The sequence below is a fragment of the Phaseolus vulgaris genome, chromosome 5 (assembly GCF_000499845.2).
Source record: "Phaseolus vulgaris cultivar G19833 chromosome 5, P. vulgaris v2.0, whole genome shotgun sequence".
Lineage (NCBI taxonomy): Eukaryota > Viridiplantae > Streptophyta > Magnoliopsida > Fabales > Fabaceae > Phaseolus > Phaseolus vulgaris.
The window spans coordinates 11076931-11087046 of NC_023755.2; the positions used below are offsets into that span (position 1 = coordinate 11076931).

The 10116-nt window shown below is 33.8% G+C and overlaps 1 long non-coding RNA gene across 1 annotated transcript; it reads left to right on the plus strand.

Moving 5' to 3' along the window:
• The first annotated feature begins 1730 nt into the window (after positions 1-1730).
• LOC137833882 (uncharacterized) lies at positions 1731-8188 on the plus strand. Its single transcript, XR_011084879.1, has 3 exons — positions 1731-1863; positions 1960-2067; positions 7860-8188. It is a non-coding gene; the product is annotated as an uncharacterized lncRNA (long non-coding RNA).
• Positions 8189-10116: the final 1928 nt, after the last annotated feature.

A 10116-nucleotide genomic window follows, 5' to 3' on the forward strand; every position in this document is an offset into this window, starting at 1 on the left:
TGTATGTCATTAACCTCGTATTAAGCAACATAAATATTGTACCATGTAAAACAATCCTCATTGCATGAATAATAGGTCTTTGACATAGTAATTTTACTAGACTTAGTTCTTAATAAATGTAACATATATAACTCCATTTTGATTGGGTCTGGTATAAAATGAACTTAAAATCATGGAATAGACTTGATCATCAGATTTTGGATTATAAGTTCATAACCCTAGCTCATTGTCGTTTTGGGTGGAGCATATGTACTTGTTTTTTTTATTGCGGATAGTAAGGTAAAAGTTGAACTAAGAACTAGATTGAAAAGGCTAAAAGAGGGTATCCTAAGCAATTTCAATAATAGGGTTCATTGTTATTCCTAGTAGTAGATGTTATCACACATACAATTATACTTAATTTGATGAAATTGTTTGATCTAAAAGGGAACCTTTTTTTCAATATCGCACCTTAAGAGTTATTTTTTGGTTTTGTCAGAAATTAATAAATTGATTATTTTTATATAATAGTAGATAGAAACAACAGTTGTAAGGATAAATGATTTTCCAAACCAAAGTTTAATTGAATTATATATTTATTTATCTTGTATAAATTAAAATTAAATTAATTTTTTGTTGTATAAATTGTTGAACAAGGTGCTTTGATGCTTCCAAATTTGCTTTGAAAACTTGAAGAACTTGTTGCAGTGTTTGTGTGTGTTTAGTAGATTTTGTATTGTCAAGCATAAATGTTTTATAACAATTGGTTGTTTTATATGAAATCATTAACAAAAAAAAAAAAATAGAATTCTGTTAAGAATTCCAAATTGTTTTGAAATGTTTTTCTTCTTTGAGTCTATATAAAGACTGTTTTATGATCTTTTTAAGTACCTAAGAAAGAGAGCTTATTCAAAACGTTTTTCAAGAGAGACGAAGAGCTTTTGGATCATTTCTTGTGGTTTCCTATTTATTTGTACTACTGCTTTGTAAAGCCCAAGTGTATCATTTCCTTCTTTGAATACCGTAATTGTGTGTTAGTTAGTTTCAGAAAGGGTTTCTGGAAACTGTGTTGTTGATCAAGAGTGTTGTGTGTTCTGAAGGAGTTCAAGATCAACATTCTTGGTGTGTTTTTGGCTAAGGAGTGTTGTGTGTTCTTGAGGGGTTCAAGTTCAACATCCTTGATGTGTGTTTTGTAATATAGTTTTGATTACATAGTGAATTCTCAGTGGTTATCTGAGGATTGGATGTAGCTTTTTGTTAAGAGTGAACCTGTATAAATCTTTTTGTGTGAATCTCTCTTTCCCTACTCTTATATATTGCTTTGTAATTTATTTTATGTTTTCTGGTATAAACAATCAGTTGTTTTAAAACAACTGATTGATTTTTCATAAAGAACTATAAATCTAAAATTTCCAGTTGAACAGAAAATCAATTGGTTGATTTTTACATAACTTTTCACTCTACTTCTTATCTTTGCGAAAATTTTGTGAAAATAATTCAGTCTCCCCTATTGTTTTGACCACACATTCTAACATAAATTAAATTAATTTTCTTAAAGTTTTATTTCAGTTTATTAAGATTTAATTGAAATGTTTAAAATCGAAAATGATGAATTAAATATGCATTAAATTAATTTTTTATATAAGCAGTGGTTGGCGTCGGCCAGCCGATTCTATGCGTCGGATATGGCCGACGCATATAATATGCTATTTAAACAGAAATTTCGCTGCCCTGCCCTCAATTTCCCTCTTTCCCCAAATTAAGAAAACCTATTTTTTTTCTCAGTCTTCGCCTTTTGTTGCCCTTATGCCTCTGTCTCTTGTCGTCACTACTCCGACATTCTTCACCACCTCGTCGTTAGTGCTCCAGCATTGTTCACCACTGGTGTGTTCTTTCTCCTGTTGTCTTCTTTTTCTTTTCTCTCATTTTTTTCTTCTTTTCCATTTCAACTCTAAGTGTGTTTTGTGTTTTTCGTTTTAGCTCTAACCTTCACCACAATTGTTCCATGAAGTCCACCTCCACCTCTTGCTCCACCACATTCAGCTGCCAGTGCCTTCACCGTCGCTGCTCCAATGTCATTCATCTGAGGTAAACTTTTAAAATTTCAAAAATTTTGATAATTTTTTTTTGTGTGAATACTAGTGTTTATGTGAATTTATGTGATTGTGCTTGAGTTTATGTAAATGATTTTACTGCAAACATAATTCTGTTTTGATAATAAAAAAATGTTCATTTTAATTTTACTAAAACTAATTTAATAGGATTTAGGGTTTCAATTTAATTAAAACTGATTTAATAAGATTTGAAGGTTAAAGTTTTCTTAAAAAAAAAATGGAACTGAGAATAAAAGGAGAAGTAATTAATAAAAAAAGGAAAGGTAATTAATATAAAAAGTGATAATTTTTTTGGAAAAAAATTTATTACCATTTAAAAATAATTTAGGAAATTATGTTTTTTATTTTTTTTTTCATTTAATATCTTTTAATAATTAACTACAGATTTAGAATTTTTTTTTTCATTGATTATGTTGTAATTAATGGTTATGTTGTAATAATTAAGTACATTACAAATTTAGAAGTTTAATTTTTTTTCCTTTGATGATTATGTTGTAACAATTAAATACATTTAGAAGTTTTTCATTTTTTCGTAGTGTTTAAAAAAAATATTGCTGCTGCTGAGAGTAAAGTTTTTCATTTTTCCATTGGTTATTTAAAAAAAAAATTAAAATGTGATGGGTGTACAAAATAAATAGGTGCTGCAGAGAGTAAAAGTCATGGGCAGAGATTGGGCCATGTTTTTCTAGAAAATGTTACAAATAGTGATTTGGGGGTGTATAAATTAAATAGGGGCTGCATAGAGTAGAAGCGATAGGCAACGGAATGGGGCCATGTTTTTCATTAATATGTTGCAAAATAGTGAACTGGTAGGTCTAGAAAACAAATAGAGACTGCATAGAGTAAAAGTTTTGGACAGAAGAATGGGCCCATATTTTTCAAGAAAATGTTACAAATAGTGATGTGGGGTGTATAAATTTAATAGGGGCTGCATAGAATAAAAGTGATGGGCAGAATAGACTAAAAGTTATAGGCAGCATAATGGACCCATGTTTTTCATATCAATATGTTGGAAGTAGTGATGTGGGGGTGTATATAAAATAAATATGGCCTGCATAGAGTAAAAGTGAAGCGCAGAAAAATGGGCCAATATTTTCCATTATTATTTTGCAAGTAGTGAAGTAGTGGGTATGGAAAATAAATTGGCCCAAGTTTCAAATAACTAAAATATTTTAAAAATTGTGATAGATAAAAAATGAATTAAGAGAGTAAACTTATTTCATTTTTATATGTACGTGGTAAATGAAATCATGATGTATGTATTATGTTGTATGAGTTACGATGTTTATACATAGGCATTAAATGAAATTATGATGTATGTATTACGTTGTTTATACGTACGCGTTAACTAAAATTTTGATGTATGAATTATTGTATTATATTTAGCTCAAACCTTATTTTATCCTATTTGATTAGGATTTTCAAATACAAAAATTCTTAAACTACTACGATAATTAATTTCGATGTATGAATTATTGTATTATATTTAGCTCGAACGTTATTGTACTGGCCAGACCTTGGACATCGGCTGAAGAAGAGGCCGACATCAGACGTCAACATCGGACCTCGGTGGTCTGACAGTAATAATGGGCCACTAAGCTGGGCCTCACAAATAGTATGAGTTAACACCCAGATATGAGAAAGACCTAAATCGCGAGAGGATCAGGCATGGGGTGTGTATAGTACATTCTGGTACGACACAAGCAAGTGTTCCCTGGAGGCGCTAAGGCCCGTAAGGGTTAGGGTTTCCAAGGAAAGATTGCATGCATGGCACGTGAATAATTAGGGCACCCACAGAACAGATGGCGCCACAGTGCTGGTACATGAGTTGGTACCCTGGCGGCTATACTGTTAAGAGATATTGCACTCCAGAAGAGGCAAGTCTTGTGTTGCGGCTGCGCTAAGCTTGTGCAACAAGTCGCAAGATGCCTCACCAGTAACCCTAATTCCACTTAAGGAAAGATCCTTGTGGGACAGGGAAGTTAACTTAATCACAACCCATATAAAGGGTGGTAAGAACCCTAGAAAGGTATGCCGTTTCTAAGACTGAAACTGTTTTACATACTTATTGTTTTCTAGCCCAGTACTGACTTGATCGTCGGAGTGCAATCAACATGTAGGGCCCCCTCTGTTTCAACGGAGCCACTCTCAACTACCCAAGGAGAGAACGGAAACCACCAGGAGATAGGAGGAGCCACCATCTGCCTTTGAAGTCAACGGCGGTTGAGTCAACCAGCGAGAACAATTATTGTATACTATTCGTCTAGGATTTACAAATACAAAATTATTACACTAACACAATAATAATTACATGAATTAATATGTTTTAAATATTTACATACTAAGTTTAAACAATTAAGTTCACATGTGACCTGCAGTGCATTGGAAAATGATATCCACATGATTCATGTATTAGAACGTCTGCAGGGTATAAGTATACTATTAAGTGTTGATAATTTAATCATCAACATGTAGAACAATGGATTGAGATTGAATGTATGAAATGCTTGATTCTTTAAGAAGATTGAGATAACCCTTCATAGATGTTGTTCATGATTTTGTTTCTAAGGCAATGAATCAAGTTTCATACATACCAGATGGAAGGGTAAGGTGTCTGTCTGTGAAATGTTGTTGTGAGAAAATTCTCAAACCTTCTCATGTCAGGAGTCATCTGTTTCAACATGCTTTTAACCCAACTATAGGGTATGGGTTTTATCACAGAGAAGTATGGACAAATGAGGTTAACTTAAACATTGCATTCACTAGTTATCATAACATAAGGCGTGATGATTATTTTGGGTCATTAGCCGAAATGGTGAACAATGCATACATGCAAGAAAGTGATATAAAAACTCGCTATGTCAATGTTATCAAGGATGTAGAAGAGCAACCTAACACTGAAGCACAAAAGTTTTATGATATGTTAGCATCTGCTCATGAACCCATTTATGATGGAGCAACTCAATCTAAATTATCAATAGCCATAAGGCTTTTCGGCGCTAGAACCAATTGGCACACAACTTAAAATTGTTTAGATTATTTCATTGAAATGTTACTTGATGTAGCTTCAATAGAGAATTGCATACTCAAGACTTATTATGAAGCAAAAAAAGTTGTCTCTACTCTTGTCTTGAAGGTTGTCAAGATGATTGTTGTGAGGTTGGATGCATGTTGTATTACAAGGACGACATCAAACTAAATGAGTACAAATTGTGTGGTCTTCCTAGGTACTTACCTCCAAAGGGTAAGAATAAAACGTATAAAAGAGTGGTGATAAAAAGAATGTTTTATTTGTCTGTCCTTCCATGATTACAAAAGACTATATACGTCAATGGAGTCACCAAGCCAAACGTGATGGCATTTTGAAAACAAAACTAATGATGATGTATTGTGACATCCCTATGATGGGAATGCTTGGAAACATTTTGATAGTGTATATGCAAGCATATTTGATGTGGACAATTAATGATTTTCCAGCATATGTGATGTTTTCAGGGTGTGGGACTAAAGGGAAATTAGCTTGTGCTTATTGTATGGAGGATATAAAAGCATTCACGTTAAAGCATGGAGGTAAAAGTTCTTGGTTTGACTGTCATCGACAATTTTTGCCAACCAATCATCCTTTTAAGAGGATTCAGAGGAGATTCCTTAAAAATAAAGTTGAAATGGATAACCCACCAGTCTTAAATGGAAATAAATTATGGGAGATTCTTTGTGACTTCCCAAAAGTAGCATATGGTCCACCCTACTCTAGCTTATTATTCTCTTTGGACCCCCAAAAAGAGCCAAAAGTATTTGCATAAACTTATCTTGTAAAAAGACCATAAGAAAGAAGATCTGATGCTCTGGCCTATGTCTAGTTCTTCTTCTGTTGAGGCCTTCTGATGTTTTGTGGGGCCTGGTCTTGTATGCTGAGATGACTGACCTAATTCTAAAGTGTCAGTTGTGTCCTTAGTCATCTGCTTGTCGAGGTGGTTTGTATCATACACCCCCCCTAAGTTGAAAACAATTTGAACTCGAATTTAGAACTTCTGTAAATAACATAGTTAGTTTGTTCACAGGATAGATAGAAAAATTCCTAGCAGCGAGTGGTGAATCAAACTTATGTTCATGAAGTTTTGGGAGTTCGCATGGATGAGTTTTAGATACATGCCATGTTTGTACAGGATGTTTTGGGAGGAAATTATTTGTTTGTGAAAATCCTTTTAAAAGGTGAGAACCCTTAGGAGGTTTTTTAATATCATCCCTAAACTTCTTTATCAAAGATGTCAAATATTTAGAATGATTTGGTAATGAAAAAGACAAGGAAGAAGTATACCTAGGAGGCACATTTAGTTTTGTTCGAGTCAACATTATTGTTTTGACTGCGTGAGACAAGATGATGAGACACGTTTTGATTTTTACTTTCCTCACCTTTTTCATTTTCTCTTTTGGTTTTCAGTTTTACTTGGTCCTCATTAACTTCCTTGGGAGAAAGGTGTTTTAATATAACTTTTTGCCCTTGAAAGTTGAAGAAATCTTAATGGTATGACCATCATGTAAAATTTTTCTATCATATTGTTAAGTCCTTCCCAATAGAATATGTATTGCTTCCATTGGTACACCATCACATAAAACCTCATCTTTATACTTTTCGATAGAAAAAGTTATGAGGACTTATTTATTAACCATAATTTCACCCTCTTCATTAAGTCATTGTAGTTTATAAGGCTTTGTATCAGAGATGGTGGGTAATCCAAGTTTCTCCACTACTCTTGTACTTGCCACATTAGCACAATTACCCCCATCTACGATCATGGAACATAACTTGTTTTTTATAAGGCAGTGGGTGTGGAAAATATTTTCTCTTTGGGTTTCATCAAAAGATTTTAGAATCATACCCAATAGTCGCTTTACCATCAATAAGTCACCTTCACAAGGTATCTCACATTCATTTTCACTAGGGATTTTTTAAGCAGCAGGGGAGTTAGACCTAGAGGATTAATCACTATGGCCACTGACTACTATCCCCCATTTTACCATCATGGTTCTTTTGTTAGGGAAATTTGCAGAGATATGACCAAAACCTAAAATATTTGGAAGGTATTATTATATCTGTTAATTTTGTATTTTTAACCTAAGTTGTTTCTTTTGGATCAAAACAGAAAACAAAATCTGAAATAAAGAATTAGAGAATTAAATCCGTAATATCTCTCACAACAATGTTGGAATCAATTACAATCAATGCACAAATATGAAGAAAATTGGAAACAATATATCTGGAAGAGAAGCAAGAATAAAATTTGAGACTATTTGGGAATGAAGATGTTTAATAATTTGAAATAGAAAAGGAAACATCTGATAATTGTAAAACAATATCATAAGGCCGATTTTTAATATGATTTTGTTCAAGGGAAAGAAGATTAAAAAAGAGACTTTAGAGGAAGGAAGAAACAACTTTGTGGATCGCCTTTAAGAGGAACAAACACATTCTAGACCTAGTTTTCTTTTCTTCTTTGTAATTATTTTGATTTGCCTCCGCATGGAAGACTAATCCTTTTTGGTTGATTCCTTTGTATTTTCCCATTGAGTTATGAGGTTTTGGTCCATAAAAGTTTCGATTTCTAATTCTCTATAATAGTTGTTTTAATAGTCTTATCTCCTGGAAAACTGGTTTTTGTTAGAGGTTGTATTTGAATGCATTATTGAGAGTCTTCCTTATCTTAAACTTTTGTTTCTTAGTTAGTTTGCATTGTTCTAATTAATTTCTTGGGCGCATGATTCAAGGGACACGAGATAAGCATTCCCATGGAGTATACGCATGGAACAAAGTGGGTATTGATTAAACCAATAGACGCATGTTTTACTAGTGAGCGTCAGTTGAATTAGATTGGCGCATGTTCAATTTGGTTTAGCTCTATTGGAGGATTAAGAAAAGAATAATCTTTAGAGAACCTGTGAAGAATTCAATGGTGGAAGAACTTGGGGATCAACCGCTTTTTATTTGCTATTTTAATCTCAATTATATTTTCTGCACAACTATCTCAACCCCCTTTTATTATTATAATTGTTAACTTTTATTGCTTGCAGATATATTCTAAACCCTAATTTACTAATTTAACTATTGGATTCGTTGGAAGACGACTTGAGGTCATCTAACCACAATTATATTATCGTCTCTCTAGTGTTAGACAAGTCTACGCTAGAATCATATTAGTTTGACAGCAAAACAAAAATGATCACATTACTCTCAATATAAATAAGACCCAAGAACAATTTAGGAGCCAAAGCTCACTAATCACTCAAACATAGTTTATCTTCTTAATTCAAATTCAAGTGTAAAAATACATGAGGCAAGGCACCCTTTATATAGGAGAGAGTGACTTGGGAAGCAAGAGTGAGAGGGGTAAGGGTGTCATTTGTGAGAAACCTTCTAGAAGGTAGGTCAAAAAAACTCTAAACCTAGATGCATATGTCATAAAAGGTGGGCTTGGCACAAGCCCAATTTACTAAGTACACTCAACTCTTGCTTATTCTTTTATTTAGACCCCCAAAAAGAGCCAAAATTATTTACATAAACTTGTCTTGTAAAAAGACCAGAAGAAAGAACATCTGATTCTTTGATCTATGTCCAATTCCTCTTCTGCTGAGGTCCTTTTGATGTTTTGTGGGGCCTGATCTTGTATGCTGAAATGACTGACCTAATTCTAAAGTGTCTGTTGTGTCCTTAGTCATTTGCTTGTCAAGGTGGTTTGTATCACCACCCTTGGTACATTTGTGCAGGCCACTCCTTATCCCATTGTCCAAACCACATATTCTCCCTCTATCCAACTGTTGTTGCCTATGTGCAAGGCCTTTTTAACCATGTTGACCATGGCATCACTACTGTTTCAAAGCACGACCTCCCCCTTAAGGATGTCTAGCATGACCCTACTGGTAGGGTCATCATCCGACTTCTTGGTAAAGAGTAAGTCATCCTAAATTTATGTTTATTTTTATCTTCATATTACAAATGTTTGTAATTTGATTTGTTTGTATTGTAGTTGAATGTCAAATCATTATGCTAGTGATATCATCATTATGATGCCATAACTGAGGAGGACAAACTAAAATGGTGGACAGACTTTAAGGTAATTTTAATTTTTAATTACAATTTCATACAACCAAAATGGGAAAACTAAAACAAAATATCTTCTTCTTTTTAAAAGAGTAGAGTCAGTTGGACACCTCAGGATGAGTGGCAGATTAAAAAGGTCCATGAGTCTAAAGTCAAAAAATGACTTTGTGACATGTTGACCGATGCTAGGGTAAAGGGTGCCCGACCTACTTGGATAGTCAAGCAGGCATGGATTGAGCTTCTGAACTATTGGGATACAAAAGGGAAAAGATAAATCAACTCAAAATAAAGTGAATAGGGCTTTAGCTCGTGGTGGAGCATTGCATTCCACACGTTTAAAATCATATTCACATATTGCAGTGAACTTGGTAAATACTCGTCATTATCTTACATGGAATTCATTTTACATTTGTAACATATATTGCTTCTAATTGTACAACATTATTAAGGAACACCAATATGGTCGTCCCCCTAAACCTGATGATCTATTTATGGCCACCCACACAAACAAGAAGGGTGATTAAGTTGATACTCGTGCTCGTGAAACTTCTGTAAGTTATTGTTATAAGTTTTTTTTTAATTTTGTAACATTTCCATCTCCTAATGACTAGGAAAGCTATCATGAGCACTTGATGACCCTTTAAGTTAAAAGTTCTTAGGACTCTAGCACTGATGCCCATCAAGTTGATCCATAACAAAACTTCAAACTTGGAAGTAAGTTGTAGGAGGAAAGAGTAGAGGTCGAGTGTATGGTATGACAAACTTGGCTGCTAACTTCCGCCAATGAGTCTCTTCCCTCACTCAACCCTCTGCTCTCGACGCTTCACAATCTGATCAGTTGACTGAAAATCAACAATTTCGTGCAGAACTTAATATGTGGGGTCAAAAGTATGCACAATTAGAGGACAAAATGAAGGTCATAAAGGA